General features: G+C 45.5%; 1 protein-coding gene across 4 annotated transcripts in view; it reads left to right on the top strand.

Moving 5' to 3' along the window:
- The window catches only part of MID1 (midline 1), a 579,948-nt gene that overhangs the window by 370,161 nt on the left and 195,771 nt on the right, over positions 1-14,016 (top strand). The window contains exon 1 of one of the 4 annotated variants that reach the window (XM_027054476.2): positions 10,577-12,335. The exons of the other annotated variants lie outside the window; for them this stretch is intronic. The gene's annotated coding sequence lies outside the window, so the exon portion shown is untranslated. Of the gene's footprint in view, positions 1-10,576; positions 12,336-14,016 lie in introns of those variants that run through there. 4 annotated transcript variants of the gene reach the window in all.

The following is a 14,016-nucleotide window of genomic DNA, read 5'->3' as shown; positions in this document are numbered from 1 at the left end:
TCCGAGCTTAAGTCACGGGGCCAAGCTCCAAGCGCCAGCCTTCCATTTGCAACGGAGCCGCTTCTCAAAAGGGCAGCTCTTTGTAGACCGTGAGAAGGCAAATATATGGGGGAAACCAGTGGAGGGATGAGGGTTGTTTCAGTAAGGCTTCTTTATGCAGATTTCAGTCAGTCTCCAGTGATCAGAGTTGTCGCCTCCTCCTGATACGGGAATGTGGAGGGGGGACCCCTTCATAAAGGGAAATTTGTGGCCTGCCGTAAGGCAGATAGAGGAAGGTAGAGAGCTTTTTCTGTGTCTGCTGCTTCTCCGTTGCCTTCAGCTCAAAATAATCTTTATGCCACAGTGGCGTATTTGGGGAGACTTCACATTCTGATCCCCTTTAATGGGTATATGCTGGTAGAAGTGGAAAGTGGGGACGCTGAGGATGTCGGTCCCCTCAGTAGTGAATGGCACCCCGATACCCTTTCTGAATCACATCTAGTTCAATATTCAAAATAGCATCCTCGTACCAATGCAGTGTACCTTACTATTAAATGTGTCCGCTCCGCCCAGAATTGTACACCTGTCAGGACATAAGCTGTGCGTTTAAACGAGATCTGGTTTTGAAAAACCAAGATGGGCCATTGTTTACGTGTTATTTCATTCAAGGTGAACAGGAATCAGTGTCACGAGGCTCTCTCATTTCTCTGCCTGTTTTGGATGGGGGCACGGGATGGGGGCAGGACTCCCCACGTCAGAATGCCAACGTGTGACCAGAACCTCCCCCGGAAATGGTCTTCCAGACTGAGGCTGGGATCTCAGCCTGCCCGAGGGGGTCACGCCTCAGTGGAAAATGGGCTCTGTCCATCGTTGTCCAACTTGTTAGGAACATTTCAGAAAGACACGCATCACAGGTACGCACCATAGCGCATAGGAGTAAGAAACAGCTGGGAACGCCCACACCGATGCTTTGAAGCCGGTGTCCCTACCGATGCTGTATTTGAAGGGATGACTTCAGTGGTTCTCAAGAGGAAGACGAAGGCAAAGTCTGGACTCGGGTGTGGGTGCCGCTGCTAGCATCTGATGAGTAGAGTCCAAGGATCCCGCTAAACGTTTTGTACTGCGCCGGACAGGCCCCCACAGCGGAGAATGATCCGGCCCCAAAGGTCGTTAGTGCCACGATGGTGAAAACCTGCTTTACATCACGGGGCACCACATGTCAGCGTGCAGCCACGCCCTGCCTCCCAACCTCGGCTCCAAAAACAAACCACCGCCACGGGACACCCGCAGACACCATGCCAGATATTTAGAAGGAGACCAAAGCCTTCCATCAATTCACAGGAGTCTTACAGGTTTTTAAACAAACACACTGCATCATCAATAAAGATATTCGAGCTTTTCTTTTTTTATTAGACTCCAACTGGATTCTTTTTATGGAGAAAAAAAAGTCATCAGTGATGAGTGGACGCAGGCAGCCCTGTATAAATCGTCCCCCCCCAACCCCCCCCCCCCCCCCCCCCGTCTCCTGATTCTGAGAGCTCCCGCCGAAGAGAGACAATTCTCATCCCCCGATTCCCCTGCTCCAAGTTTCTTCGGGTTTCTCTCTGGGTTTCTTTTGGTTTTGTTTCGGCTGTAATTTGAGTTTAGGGAATGTCCCCTGAGGCAGTCTGGGATCCAGTCCTTTGAATGTTGATCCTTGGATGGATCAGCAAAGAGCCATTAAGGGCTGGCAGTGGTGTCCCTTTGTAGAAGAAAGTCAGCATTTTCTCCTGCTGTGAGGAGCCCTGTTAATCCATTGTTTCTATTTCTTGGAGGAAGTAGCAGATTTTTGTAACTGAAAAGCAAAACCACCTGGTAGATTTCTGAAGTAGATGGAGTCTCCAACGTCCCAATTCTTTTACAAATAGGATGAATGGTACTGGGGGGGAGGGGGGGGATATCCCTGCCCCCAGTTCCTTGAAATGGACGGAGGTGTAGCCAACGTCCAAGAAAGTAAAGGTACAAGAGAATTGATCTGGTGATGACTTCTCAAAAAAACTGTTTTTAAAAGATCACTTGGGTTGATTATGGAGAAAGCCCAGCCTTCGGTTTGCCCCAGGCAACGCAGTTTTGAGCCGCGCTGTACATGGGTGAAATTGTTGCTAGCGATTTCTTACAGTCAGTGTGATTTTTGGATACGACACTGCCCTACAAACAAATCCCACCCTAGCTTGCCAGGCCCTCCCTGGTCTGGAGCAGCACCATCCAATAGAAGTGTAATGCCAGACACACACGTAATTAGCATTTTTCAGGTAGCAAAATTATTAATGAATTAATTAGTTTTCAAAAATTGATTGTAATACGGGCACCTGGGTGGCTCAGTCGGTTAAGCGTCCAGCGTCAGCTCAGGTCGTGACTCGCGGTTCGTGAGTTCGAGTCCCGCATCGGGCTCTGCACTGCAGTGTGAATCACGCTGCAGTGTGAATCCTGCTTGGGATTTTCTCTCTCTCTCTCTCTCTCTCTCTCTCTCTCTCTCTCTTTCTGCCCCTTCCCCCCCGTCTTTGTCTCTCTCTCTCAAAATAAATAAAACCTTTAAAAAATTGATTTCAACAATGTATTTTCTTTCACCCGACATCCAAGTTAGTATCATTTCAACATACGAGCAGTCTTTTAAAAATTATTAATGAGATATTTTACATTCTTTTCTCATACTAAGTTTTTGAACTCTGGTGTGTATTTTTCCATCTACAGCACCCCTCAGACTTGCTACATTCCAGATGATCAGTCATCACACGGAGCTGGTGGCTTTCATATTGGACAGCACAGCCTAGCCCCTGCATATTTTTCTAACCCTATTTTGTCACCCTCCTTTCTACAACTCACATTTCAGCCCTGGTGAGCTTTCACCTCTGTCGCCCCGAGTGTTGTTCCCTCTTAGTTCTTGCTTGGTCTTTGTACAGGACTCTCCCTGGACCGCTCTCCACCATCCCTCCCACCCTATCTGGTTAATTCCTATTTATTCTTCACGGAAGTTGGGTCTTCTAGAAAAAAAAAACTGTTGGGAAGGAAAAGCCTTTCCTCTATGTTCTTAGGTTTAGAGATTGGGGGGGCGGGGAGCTGCACATTTCAACTGACAGACAGATGAGCAACAGGCAGAGTCTGCTGGCGTGTGCAATGCCCTTAAGGCTTGGTGGTGGGAAGGCTTGGTGATGAGTAACTCCAAGGGGTGGTTAGAATTTGGGGCTTATACCTAACTTAGGGGAAACAGTGGGGAGAAAAGACTCCTATGGAGGGGGGTCTTTAGGGAAGCCAAATGGGCTTTTAGGAGAAAAACTGTTTATGATAATGCTTGCTTATGCAGGTACCAGTAACCTTTCTGTCTTCTCCATGACCATGAGGCTTCCCTGGAGGGGGGATTTCTGGTAGGTTTACCCTTGGTCTCTCTCCAAGGAGTAGAAGCCACTCGGAAGAGGGAATTTATGACAGTCCTCATTGCCCAGAAGTTTCTGCTTTCAGTCAGATAAGGAAAGCGCCGAGAAAGACTTCCTTCCGCATCTGTTGAATCTCAGATGTCTTCAGCTTAAAATAATCTTTTTCCCGAGTCTGGAGTTCCAAGGGGATGCTCACAAAACCATAGAAGTTAGATTTTGCTGCGCCGTGCTAGAATGTCACTTGTACCTCTCATTCCATAGTTCTTGTTCACTGTATTATTCCCTCAAGTTGAGGGGTTTTCCCCCAAATCGACTAAAACCCCTGGAAAACAGGGACACCATTCATTTCCTATACGTCAGTATCAACTCATCATCTAGGACAGTGGCCCGGCACACAAGAGACACTTGATACGGATTTGTGGAATGAATCAACCAAACGCAAATACTCTTGGAGGAGAGGACAAGTATATTTTTCTTCTACCTTTCTATGTCCACTAGTGGCTGGGGCCTCTGTAACAAAAGACAGAGTAACGAGAGAATAGCATACATGTAATATAAATTTCACGTGACCCAAGAGACTTCATAAAGAAACGAAGACCCAAAGAAATGGTTACACCTGAGTGTTCTCATACTGTTCAGCGATAAAAACCAATGGAGTCATGATCCATGTTACTACATGGATGATGTTCAAAAACAGTGTGCCGTGTGATTCCATTGGTATTAACTGTCCAGAAAAGACACATCTATAGAAACAGGAAGGAGCGGCCCGGGCCCAAGGAGAGGAACAGGGAGAAACTGCAAACTGGCACAGAGGTCTTGTTTGGATGATGGAAAGGTTCTAAAACTGACTTGTGGTAATGGATACAGAACTTGGTGAATTTACTAAAAGTCATTCAAAGTGGATAAATTTTATGATCTGTACATGATCTCTCAATAGAGTTGTTAAAGATGAAAAATCATGACACTTTAAAAAAGACACGATGCGGGGTGCCTGGGTGGCTCAGTTGGTTGAGCAGCCGACTCTTGATTTCGGCTCAGGCCTTGAGCTCACAGTTCCTGAGATCGAGCCCTGGGTCGGGCTCTGGTCTGACAGCAGGAAGTCGACTTGGGATTCTCTCTCCCTCTCTCTCTCTTCCCCTCCCACACTCACACATGCTCTCTCTCTCTCTCTCTCTCTCTAAGTAAACAAATAAACATTAAACAAAATTTTAATTAAAAAGACACGATGTAAAAATATATACATATCCAGTGTAAACTCAGCTAGTTGAATGTTTATCTGTCTATCCATCTGTCTGTCTGTCTACCTACCTATCTATCAATCTGGGTATCAAACTGTTAATAGTAGTTAGCACTTTGTTTTTGAATTATAGGTGATTTCTTAGTTTTTTTTTAATAGCCTAATTTTCTTTCCTTTATTTTTTTTTTACTTAAATTCTAGTTAGTTAACATAATATCCAGATTTTCTACCATGAGCATTTATTATTTGCATGTATGTGTGTGTGCACGTGTGTGTGTCTGATACAGGTGAATAGTGGTCCAATTCCAAAGAGGAGGACCAGAGAGCCCCAGCTTCCAGAAACAAGAACTGTGTTTATTCAGAGTGTTAATGATTTTCTCATTAAGAGGGTACAGTGGAACTCTTTTTGTTTCTAGAGAATCAGGGCTGGGTTCATCCATGTGTTCTTTGAGAGGAGTGACCTTTCAAGGGTTGAAGTAAGAGCTCTAGCATAAAGTATTAGAGATTCCAGTCGAGGTCAAGCAAAACGAAATGACTATAACTGAATACAAACATGACAGTTTACTAGAAGCTGATTACTGTGAAACCAGTTGATGGATGAGTTTGATTAAAACTGTATTCTCTTTGGGGGCGCCTGGTCGGCTCACTGGGTTGAGCATCCGACTCTTGGTTTCCGCTCGGGTCATGATCTCGCAGTTCGTGGGATGGAGCCCCAAGTCCAGCTCTGTGCCAACAGCGCGGAGCCTGCTTGGGATTCTCTCTCTCCCTCTCTCTCTGCCCCTCCCCTGCTCGTGCATGCGCTCTCTCTCTCTCTCTCTCTCTCTCAAAATAAATAAATAAACTTAAAAAAAAATAAGATAGGTTTTATGTTGCGGGTGCTCTTTTGTTATAAGTAAAAAAGAAAGTTCTTATTTTTATATCCCTTAAATACTTTAAATGCTTTATATCAATTAAATGCTTACAGATAGCTAAACAATAAATCTTCTAACAGGCAGACAAAGGGAAAAGTCCTTTGCCAGGGAGCATTCTAATTAGCTTTCAATTATCTAAAAAAAAAAAAAATTAGGTCAACTTTTGTGACAAGTCAACTCAGATCGTTGCCTTCTGAAGTTCATTTTGAAATACCTTTTAATTTTCTATGAGCATTCAACATGAGAGTAGTATAAACTCACTATCGTAAAAAAAAAAAAAGTTGAAATATAATCCAATCATGGAAATAGAACCAATGTTCACGTTTCGGTAGCTTCTCTTAGACTATTTTCAATATAGACATGAACATAAAACAGAACTCATTTCTGCACAAAGATTTATTCGACAAAGGTTTATTGAGTGTCTATTAGGTGCCCGTGGTATTTCTACTGGACGGCATCATATTTGCTCTTCTGTCAACTCAGCATTCACTGTCATTGGAATGTCCTTTATGTCATTTATGCCAATAAACATAGATCTGCTATATCCTTCTAATGCCTGCATAATTAAGAAAGATTATAGTTCCCAAAATAGTGACAGCACCCTTTTTATTCACCCCCCACCCATGTCACTTTCTGAACCTTGTCATGCCCCACCAAGAGGAAGGATCTATGTCCCCTTACCCTGAACCTGGGTGAAGCTTTATGACTGCCTCAATCCACTAGAAGTGACACCATATGACTTCCAAGAGAGATCACAAAAGTTGATGGTTTTGGGGCGCCTGGGTGGCTCAGTCAGTTGAGGGTCCAACTTCAGCTCAGGTCATGATCTCACAGCTTGTGAGTTCGAGCCCCGCGTCGGGCTCTGTGCTGACAGCTCAGAGCCTGGAGCCTGCTTCGGATTCTGTGTCTCCTTCTCTCTCTGCCCCTCCCCTGCTCACGCTCTGTCTCTCTTTCTCAAAAATGAATACACGTTAACAAAATAAAATAAAATAAATAAAAGTGATAGCTTCTGCTTACCTTGGGACACTCAGCCTTGGAAGCCAGCCACCACATTATGAGGAAGCCCGTGACACATGGGAGAGGCTGTGTGTAGCTGTTCTAGCCAGCAGCCCCCAGCTAAGGTTTCAGGCAACAGCCAGCATCAACTGCCAACCATGTGATAAGTGAGTCTTCAGATGACTCCAACCTCCAAGCCGCAGCAACCGATGCCAAATAGAACCGAGGCAGCTGTCCCCACTGAGCCCTTCCAAAATCACAGATTTGTGAGAAAGATGCATGCGGCTTGTTTCCTAAGTCAGTAAATTTCCAGGTAGTTTGTTGCACAGCAGTAGATACCGGGAATAGCAATGTTCCTTTGAATGACCGCACTACACCTTTTATAGCGGACTCCTTACTTTTAGATGTTTCAGGTGTTACTAGTGTTTTGATGTTGTTATTGTTGTTGTTGCTTTCCTAATATAAACATCACACACGTGCACACACGCATGCGTGCGTGTGTGTCTGTGTCTGTGTACGGGATGGTATGTGTAGCATTATTTCCTCAATATTATTTCCTAAAAGTAGTACAGGTCAAATGATACGCATATTTTAAGGGATTTTGATGCAAATCTGGGGCAATTCACTTTAATGCAGTTTAGAGGCTCACAGATATGTATGGTTTAGAAGTAGTTAAATTTAAAATACTTTGGGAGCATCTGGGTACCTCAGTCAGTTAAGCGTCTGACTTCGGTTCAGGTCACGATCTCACGGTTCGTGAGTTCGAGCACTGCGTCGGGCTCTGTGCTGACAGCTCGAAGCCTGGAGCCTGCTTCGGATTCCATGTCTCCCTCTCTCTCTGCACGCCCCCCACTTGTGCTCTGTCTCTTCCTTTCTCTCAAAAACAAATAAACATTTAAAAAATAAAATACTTTGGCAAAATCAGTCACTAGAGATTTGATAACTGAAAAGGAAAGATCATTGAGTATAGGAAAAAAACTACTGATATTTCTATCGAAAAGAAATTCTGGCTTTTAAGTTAAAGGTAAATCGTTCAAATATTTAAATTAAGAAGAAAAAGTGATGATACAAACTTGAACTTTGAGGATCAGAGTTTCTTACTCAAGCCTGAATATGTATTTGTCACGTATAATCCCCTGATGGATTCCAGGTACACTTAGTCACTTAATATACCACCCTTCATAGTAAGATAACTTTATTAGGTGGATTTTAATTGCTAGAACTGAAAGATATCTTCAAGTCTAGAAATTTCTAGACCTTTCTGAAGATTAAATCTACTGCAGTGTGAAGACCTTGTCTTGGATAGGGCTTTACCTCTGAGTCAGTATTGTCAGCTGACCAGCCACAATGGCTTGACTGGTTGGAGAGGACAGACAAGGGCTGAGAGTTACCATGTGATCAGAGCTGATATAATTATAACCTGAAAATGGAGAAAACCTTAAGTGGAGAAGTTTAAAGACAATGTTTTTTTTTTCTTTAAAAAACATTCTTTTTTGGGGCGCCTGGGTGGCTCAGTTGGTTAAGCGTCCTACTTCAGCTCAGGTCACGATCTCACGGTCCATGAGTTCGAGCCCCGCGTTGGGCTCTGGGCTGATGGCTCAGAGCCTGGAGCCTGCTTCCGATTCTGGGTCTCCCTCTCTCTCTGCCCCTCCCTCGTTCATGCTCTGTTTCTTTTCTGTCTCAAAAATAAATAAATGTTAAAAAAAATTTTTTTAAATAAATAAATAAAAATAAAAAACATTCTTTTTTTAATGTTTCTTTTTGAGACAGAGTGAGAGACAGAGTGTGAGCGGGGAGGGGCAGAGAGAGGGAAACACAGAATCCGAAGCGGGCTCCAAGCACTGAGCTGTCAGCACAGAGCCCGACGCGGGGCTCGAACCCACGAACTGCGAGATCATGACCTGAGCCGAAGTCGGACGTTCAACCGACTGAGCCACCCAGGAGCCCCTAAAGGCAACGTTTTAATGTTAAGTTCTGCAAATTTATAGCGTCATGGCTATTCTATTATTAATTGTCCTTACTAATTACATATGTGTGTACCTGTCACCTTCCAATATAATAAGATTAATAATAATATCTTAGGTGGTATAGTAGTTTAGGGTTTACAAGGTGCTTCCATATTTGTTTTCCTTGTTTCATTTACGCTTCATAACAAGCCAAGGAGTCATCACTTTGTAGATGATGAAAGCAAATCCAGGGAAGCTAAATGATCAGAGACAACTAGGACTTGAACACAAGTACTCGGACCTCAACTTACCATCTTTGACGGTTTCTACCATAAATGTAGGGATATCTACCGCACCTTCTTACGACTGTCTCTTGCGTTGTGCTAAAACTCATCACACAGACTAGGGAGCAGCAGCTTTTTTCTGTAAAAGGCCAGATAGTAAACATTTTTCACTCTGGAGGCCATGCGGTTCACCACTCAGCACAGGGACTCAGTTGCACCGCCATGGCTCAAAAGCAGCCATGGACAATATGCGATGAATGGGCATGGCTGTGTTCTCATAAAACTTGATTTACAAAAATAAGCAGAGGATCCTTTTCGACGTCAGGCCTTGGTTTGCCAACCCCTGACATGAAAGAATGAGTAGACACAGAGGAGTCTTCTGTCCACTTCTTCCCTTTCCACCCCATTCACTCCCTCTCCCTATAAGAAACTATTTTTGTTAGATTCTCGGTCACCCTTCCAGATTTCCTTTTTTTTGGCAAATATAGGCACACGCGTATATAGGCTTCTAGTCTTCCCGCTGCACTTTCCTCATCGCTCTCTGCCCATGCCTTTCTCCACACCTTGTTTTGGTTACCTGGGCATTCGTCCAGATGGGGGCTGGGAGGTGGGACATCCCTTTCTGCCGTTGCATCAGTCTACTGCTGGGCATCTGTGTCGTTTCTGTGATTTTGCTTGAATGTGTGACATGTTAGGCTTACGAGTCTGTGGATGGAAGGGTACACGCATCTGTCAACTTACCACTTCCTGCCAAATTCCCTCCGTATTTGTGGCAGTATTTTGTACTTCCATCAGCAACCTGTGAGAGTACCTGTTTCCCCAGGGCCTCACCAATGGTGGTATGGGGCTGTGCCCTTGGATTTGGTCTACTCTGTCGGGCAAGAAACCATACCTTGGGATAGCTTTCATTTGCATTTTTGTTATTGCAAATGAGAAAGAACACCTTTCTGTATATTTCAGGATCAATTATACATCTCCTGTGTTTCATAACCGTTGCCCATTTTTCGTTTGGGTGGTAGGCTTTTCTCTTTTCAAAGTTTAGGCGCTTGTGAAACATGAAGGAGATTAGCCCTCTGTCCCAGCTCACCATTTCCTTTTTATTTTTTAATGTTTATTTATTTAGAGAGAGAGATAGAGAGCAAGCAGGGGAGGGGCAGAGAGAGAGAGGGAGACAGAGAATCCCAAACAGGCTCCGCACTGTCAGCGCAGAGCCCGACCCAGGGCTCCAACTCACCGACCGTGAGATTGTGACCTGAGCTGAAACCAACACTTAACCGACTGAGCCACCCAGGCACCTCCCATCATTTCTTTTGACTTGGCTTATGCTATCTTTTTGCCATGCGAAAGTTTTTTATTTTTACGTAGATAGATTTACGGGCCATTCATCACTAGATAGATATCTTAAAAAAATAGATGTAGATGTGGATGTAGCTATAGATACCTTCTTCTGGGTCCTTTCCTTTCCTTGTGCTAAACATCCAAAATGTAAGTGGGTGAAAAGGACAGAGGTGGTGATGAAAATCTTTAAGATATTAGGGCTTTTACTTGCAAGTAACTTTGTATTCGAAGTTCAAGTGGATTTCCCAAGTATTATCTTAAATGTTAAGATGGGTGGCACGGACTAGTGCAGAGAATAACTGAGACACAGAAATGGGCAAAGAGGCCGAGGTTAATTCAAGAGCTATATGTCAGTAGATAATGAGGAGGAAAATGTGATATTAAATGAGTTCCAGTTAAATCTGAAAGTCTTTATACGGACACTTTATTTTGTTTTTTTACGTTTATTTATTTATTTTGAGAGAGAGAGAGAGAGAGAGTGCCAGTGGGGAAGGGGCAGAGAGAGAGAGAGAGAGAGAGAGAGGTAGAGAGAGAGGATCCCAAGCAGGCTCAACACCACCAGTGCAGAGCCCGACGCAGGGCTCGAACTCACGGACCGCAAGATGATGACCTGAGTAGAGGTTGGACGCTTAACCGCCCGAGCCACCCCGGTGCCCCTGTACAGACACTTTGAATATCGTGGCGGTTGCTCGCATGTAATTTTAATGCAAAATCTCTTAAGTGGCGCACAACAGAAAGATAGTGGTGTCATCGTGCGAGGGTTTAATGTCGATATAAAAAGACAAGGAAAATGTCCCTTTTGTAGGTTTTACTATTCTGCTCTCAGGTACTAAACTCTTAGAATATTGAGTTCTGCGCTTTTGTTTTCTTCGGCCTGGATTCTCTGCCCGGTACGTTTGGTACCCTGTCCTGCGTCCACAACCCCAGCAAAGCGGAATCGGAAAACTGAAGTCAGGCAGGACGGAGAAGTCATAGCATTTGCCGTGGGCCCCAGGTCCACGCTTGCCATGGAGATGTGGCATTGTCACCAAGCGGAGGCGGTTTTCTTTGGAGAGAGGGGAGTGTTAGGGCGCGGTAGAGCTCGTGGTGTGAAGCCGATTCATTTTGTTTCAAAGGCCCAAATGGCACGCTGCCGAACAGAGACAGCAGCACAGCAGCGTTTCCTTAGAAATAATGACTCGGAGGCAAACAGCCCTCGTTGCAAAATGTAGAATCGGGCCATCTGCTTGTTTCCCCCTTGATTTATCTGTTCCGGGGCTTTAAATGATAGAAGCAAAAGGTAAGTCTTCTTTTCGAAATCTTGAGGGGAGAGGGGGGCATTCCACATTGATTCTGGCATGTGGGAAACACATATGAGGTATTTGTCCTCAGCGAGAGGGGGATTTGGATCCGGAAGGTGTGACTGTTGCTGTAAAATACAAGGGTGAAGCCTGTCCTCCCGGAAGATCAGGTAAACTGTAAATCTTGAAAAGGGTCGTGCCCCGCCGCTCAGCGAGGCGCTTGTATTTGCCGGGGTTCCCCCCCCCCCCAAAAAAAAACGAACTCTTGCGAAAACGGCCCTGTTCGGGACCTCTGAGCGAGCATGCAGATCCACGTTGTCATGTTTAATGATGCGCCTTTTCTTCGCGCTCCAGTCTCTCTGCACTTTGGGGGCAAATGAGCCCCCGGACAAACCTTCCGGCCGATTTCTGCGCAACTTGGGTGCACCGGTTCTGCCCCGGGAGGGAGTGTCGGGAGGTGAAGGTTTAGGCTGAGCCACCTTTCCCATCCCTGGGAGATACCGCCCGGGGCGCGGAGGGTACCGGGGGTACCGGCAAGCTCAGAATGCTGGTCCCCACGCCTGGCCAGGGAGCCGGCCCGGCCCGGGGTTTGGTACCGCGTGTCCCGCGGCGGAGGAGCGCAGGGGGCCGGATGCCTCCGGGAGGATTCGCCTGGCAGGGATCAATGCCCGCAAACACCCTCCGGGCCCCCCCCTCCCTCCCGCTCCCCAGGAGAGGCGGTTCTGCACAAGTCATTCGGTGTGTGTGCCGGCTCTCCTTGCGAGGGGATTAGAGAATAGGAGAGTGCTTTGTGAGAAAGATCCTGAGAGGTTGCTGGGGAGAAACCAGGCAGAGGGAAGGAAGACTTCAGCTTTCTTGGTCCCCTCACCGAAGTGACTCTGAGACACCCAGGTCCCTGGCCTAGAGCGGCCGGGGGTGGGGGTTCTTTTCCTTCGGCTACCGTAGGAGAAACTGGTAAGGCTCATGTTGTTGTTGTTTTCCTACTGCTCTGAGATGCTACTCTGGTTGCTTTATTAAAGTATCCGTGTTGGAAGGAAGGGAGATGGGTTGGCGATTCTGGGGACATCCTGCATTGTCTCTGCCTGACGCGTGAGAAAGGCGCCGTCCCCCCCCCCCCCCCCCCCCCCCCCCCCGCACAAAGGGCTGGTAGCCATAGCGTCATTTTTACTTTTCCCAAACTTGATTAGCGTCACTTTGGAGCAACTGACTTAAACAAAGCATATGCATACGCGGAAACCATACTCCATATACGAATGCACCTGGGTAATCGTATTTTTATATAGGATGGTCACATTTTTAAAGGACTTCTATCTAAATTTGATGCATTTGGAGGTACAGCTGCATGGGGTGGGGGTGGGGGGGGGAATCGGGCCTTTCTGGAAAATCCCAAATCGCCTGTTTTCCTATGAGAATGCACGTTTCACCTAGGGCTGTGTAACTAGGACTGTGCAGATCCACACCACTGCTAATAAACCCAGTGGCCCCCAAAGTAAGTTCCAGACGGCGCGAGATAAGGGGAGAGGGGTCCCACTAAAATGAGGAAAATGGAATTTTGAGTTAGTCGTGTAGAAGTATGTGTTCTCTACTTGGTACTCAGCCAGCGTCCTCATTGGAAACGAGAAATGAGGAAGCCACCCCAGAAGTCAGAAAGTTTAGGTGCCACGTCTCCTTCAGCGTTTTCAAGGACTCAGCTTGCCACACGTTACTCGGCACGTGTTATTCCCTAATATTCCATTTTGTTGTTTTTAGAATCGATTTTGGTATTTGTGTGGATATATTATACCTATATACACACACGCGCACACACACACACACACACACACACACATACACGTATGTAAATACACACACTTTTGTTTTATATCTAGATATTTATATACATATTATCAATATCGATATCTATCTATCTGTACATACATCCTCTTATTGTACCTTGGGAAACTTAAGCAGGAATAGTTTAGAAATTTAGTTTGAGGCAAATTATTCTGCAAGGACTACCGAAGTCCTGAGTCGGACTAGGTATGGAGAAGATATAAGCAACAGACAGCTGCTGTCCCTGTGAGGGACAAATCCAGAAGCCTGTTCTCAGAGCTGAGAACCGAATTCCTGCGAACCCTGCCAGCCCCTCCCCCACCCCACAAGGAGTGGGTGGTCCTCCCTGCTGTCGTTGTTCCCCCCCGCCCCCCCCAGAAAGTTTGGACGCAGCCTCATGTAGCTGGCTCTCTGCGCTGTTGTTCCTTCTCATTAAAATAAAACCAGAAGCCATGCTCCATGCAAAGTTCTGATGGCAGGTGTTGAGTTTCTTAACGTATACCAAATCCTCCACTTACTATCATTCCAGTTGAATCTGTGCGTCACGAAAACAATGATCGAGTCAAATGATTCAACACCAACCAGTGGCCCAGGTCTACAATTTTAACTTCAGTTGAAATTAGGCCCAGAGAGCTTTTTCTACCTAATTCTGCAGCCTTTGATGACCTGATTATTAGAATATTCCAAAATTGAAAATGCGTGTCATTGATTTCATTCGTAACAATCAACTCTCTTAAAAGGTATGTGGCTATTGACATAGCATCTTTGTGCGCACGTGAACATGAACACTTGAAAAACACATACGCTCTTTCTTTACAATGAG

The sequence above is a fragment of the Acinonyx jubatus genome, chromosome X (assembly GCF_027475565.1).
Source record: "Acinonyx jubatus isolate Ajub_Pintada_27869175 chromosome X, VMU_Ajub_asm_v1.0, whole genome shotgun sequence".
Lineage (NCBI taxonomy): Eukaryota > Metazoa > Chordata > Mammalia > Carnivora > Felidae > Acinonyx > Acinonyx jubatus.
The sequence above is the reverse complement of the archived record's forward strand: the minus strand, read 5'-3'. Positions and strand labels throughout refer to the sequence as shown.